Raw genomic sequence first — 3,658 nt, 5'->3', positions numbered from 1 at the left:
AGTGTCCCAAAGACTCATCAGTCATATTCTCTAGGTGAGTTTTGTTTGTAGTTTAGTCACAATACATTGCAGATATCCTATAACTAAAGGCTAAAAAATCAAGTTAATTATCAACCAATACTCTTCACAAAAATAGCTCTCATATCGAGAGCAAAAAAGAAACAAATTAAGCATGGCTGCTGTGGTTCTCATATATGTTATGTCCTGTCAAAGGCTTCAGAGAGCATCCCTATCTGCCACTGCCACTTCAAGCACAACCGGATCTGCTAAACTGTCAGAGAAGCTTGCACAACATCCTGGACATACTGCAGAGCCTTTTCTTTGGGGTCCCACTCAAAAGTAGTATCTTTTCAGATCAATTGGTCAACGGGCCACAGTAACACATCAAATGAGAAATATGTTGCCACTGAAATCCAAAAAAGTATACTAGACTTTGTGCCTCCCTCTTTTTTGGTTGGAGGAGGGGCAAGTACGACAGTTTATCCTTCACCTTATGAGATGTTTCACACCACTGGACCCCTGGAAATTTCACTGAGGTAGAAGGCCCCTGAATTTTTGTTGGATTTATTTCCATATCTCTGACACACAAATGTCTTACCAATAAGTCTAGAGTAGTTTCTTCTTGCTCATTAGGTCCAATCTGCATAATGCCATCAATGTAATGGACCAGAATATTTTGTAGAAGGCAAAGGCAATCAAGTCCTTGTGAACTAAATTATGACACAGTGCTAGATAGTTTATATATCTCTGAGGTAGGACAGTGAAGGCATATTGCTGGCCTTGCCTGATGAAAGAAAACTTCTTCTGATGGTCTTTATTAATTGATATCTATATTAAAAAAAGCATTTGTCAGATCAATAGCAGCATACCAGGTACCAGGGGATGTGTTATTTGTTTGAGCAAGGAAACCACATCTGGTACAACAGCTGCAATTAGAATAACCACCTGGTAGAACTTATGATAATCCACTGTCATTCTCCAAGATCCATCTGTCTTCCGCACAGGCTAAATAGGCAAGTTAAATGGGGGTGTGGGGGGAATTACCACTCCTGCATTTTTTGAGCCATTGATGATAGCACTAATCTCTGCAATCCATCTAGGAATGTTATGTTACTTTTGTTTTGCTATTTTTCTGCATAGAGGCAGTTCCAGTGACTTCCACTTGGTCTTTCCCACCATAATAGTCCTCACTTCACAGGTTAGGGAACCAATGTGAGAATTCTGACAGCTGTTGTCTATGTCTATTCCAACTGTGCATTCCAGAACTGGGTAAATAAACACAGGATGGGCATGGGAACCCACTGGACCCACTGTGAGACAGACCTGAGCTAAAACCACATTGATCACCTGACCTCCATAAGCCCCTACTCTGACAGGTGTACCACAGTAATGTGTTGGGTCTCTGGAAATTAGTGTCAGTTCAGAGCCAGAGTCCAGTGATCCCTGAAATGTCTATTTCCTTTTCCTCACTGTATAGTTACATTAGTAAAATTCATGGTTCCTTTTGGGGGAAGACCTGGAGAAAGATTAACAATATAAATTACCAGGCTTCTTCCTCAAGGAGAATTAGACTCCCCTTTATTAAAGGGATTCTGAATCTATAAAGTGGCTCAGGTCTGGGAACTGATTGAGGGGCTGTGACTCTCTGATTTTTATAACGTTAACTTATGTTCCCTTGACCAAGAAATTTTCTGCTTATATAGATCAAGTAATAATTTAATAGGCTTCATCTCTATTTCACTTCTAGGAACATCATGCTCAAGTAGCAAACAGCATAAGTCTATGCAAGTCAAACTATTCTCATTGTTGCTTTGTCTCTTCTCTCCATTACCATACACCTTGCCTTTGGTGGTTGAGTGCTGCCACTTGTCTCCTGGGATCCAATTATTCCCATTACATTCAGGTTTTCCAATTCAGTGACACGGTTCCTCCTGTAAAGTCTGGCCTACAAAGAGAGCAACCATAGAGGTCTTCAAGGAGGCTGAGGCTTCCCTCACAAATTTATTTCTCACAGTCATGGTGAAAGGTATATCTCCTAGACCCTTCTAGGGTGGATAAGCTGGTGTTAAATGACAAATACACTCTAACATTCCCATTTCCATAAACCCTTGAATCCCTTTCCCTACATTAAACCAAGGTAGGGCTTGCATTTCTAACTCACATAGTGTAGGCCACCTTTTGATTTATGTTTTAAGCTAGACAAACAGAGCTCTTTCTAATTCCTGAAGCTGCAGCATTATAATGCAGAATCTTTGCTTATTGAGCCCATATCAATAAATGTGGCCTGATCCACTATTATCCCACATACTTAGTTTCTGTTCCCATATATATTCCCCAGATTTCTGTCTGTATAAGTTAGAAGGCTCAAGTCATTCTTTTATTTCTTTTTATTTTTTTAAATGTTTATTTTTGAGAGAGAAACATAGCATGAATAGGGAGAAGGCTGAGAGACAGAGAGGGAGACATAGAATCTGAAGCAGGCTCCAGGCTCCAAGCTATCAGCACAGAGCACGACGTGGGGCTCAAACTCACGAACTTGTGAGATCATAACCTGAGCTGAAGTAAGACGCTTAACTGACTGAGCCACCCAGGTGCCCCTCAAGTCACTCTTTTAGAATGTAGCACATCTCCACATGAGTCTCATTTTGTACCTTATCTCCAAGGTCCTTCTGGGACTTGAGTCTAGCTATAGATCTAGAAGCAAAGAAGGGTGGTGGGGATAAATCCTGAGGAAAATCTTCATTGTCTTGCAAGGTTTTCTCAGGCAATGCAAGGTTAAGTGGGAGGAGGACATTTCCACTTGGTATAGAGAGGGCTCTTCCACTAGGATTGGAAAGTTTGCTTCCACTGGCAAAGAAGACTCCTCAGAATTTAGGGGCTCAGTGTCCTAATCAGTTCTCCCACTTAAACAGTAGATGCCTTTTGAGGCTGAAGGTTCAACTTGCATCATAATCCAGCCAAGCACAAGATGTGATTCTGGGTTTGATTTTTCAGCAGTCTCTCAATCCTGTGGCTATAGAAGAAAGGTTCTCCTTCAGGGAACACTTAGACACATTCAGGTTATTTATATAGCGCTTGAGCTGGGAATTCAAATCCCTGAGCTTATCCTTTTCTTTCCTTACTTTATCCAGTGACATTAGGAGAAACCAGACAATTATATTCATTAGCTTGACAAAAATGTTTGAAAGTATCATATACACAGTTGTCTAGATCCTTGTCTCTTAAAAGTGGTTGATTAGGATCATGTCATAGATTATCAGTGCTTTCTTCACTACTAGAGTCATTAGCATCTTTAAATCTACTCAGGTTAGAAAGCCAATTCCAGAAATTTCAGAACCAATTCAGAAAATTCATCCTAAATGTTTTTTTCCTATATAACCATTCTTCCTACCAAAATCTGATTTAGTCAGAGTTCTCCAGAGGAACAGAACCAACAGGATGTATATGTAGAAAGAAAGATTTATTATGAGGAATAGGCTCATGTGATTATTGTGGCTGGCAAGTCCCAAGATCTGCAACCTAGAAACCAAGGAGAGCAGATGGTTTTAGTTCTAGTTCAAGTCTCAAGTCCTGAGAACCAGAAGAGCCTATGCTATATGATGAGGGAGCATAAGGCAGGCAAAGGGCAAAGTACAAGCTAGCACACCACCGTCCCACC

The 3,658-nt window shown here is 40.6% G+C and overlaps 1 pseudogene; it reads right to left on the bottom strand.

Annotated features, from left to right (window-relative positions):
- Positions 1 to 216: 216 nt before the first annotated feature.
- On the bottom strand, positions 217 to 1,496 carry LOC115519785 (annotated as a pseudogene).
- Positions 1,497 to 3,658: the final 2,162 nt, after the last annotated feature.

The sequence above is a fragment of the Lynx canadensis genome, chromosome C1, assembly GCF_007474595.2.
Source record: "Lynx canadensis isolate LIC74 chromosome C1, mLynCan4.pri.v2, whole genome shotgun sequence".
NCBI classification, from domain to species: domain Eukaryota; kingdom Metazoa; phylum Chordata; class Mammalia; order Carnivora; family Felidae; genus Lynx; species Lynx canadensis.
The sequence above is the reverse complement of the archived record's forward strand: the minus strand, read 5'-3'. Positions and strand labels throughout refer to the sequence as shown.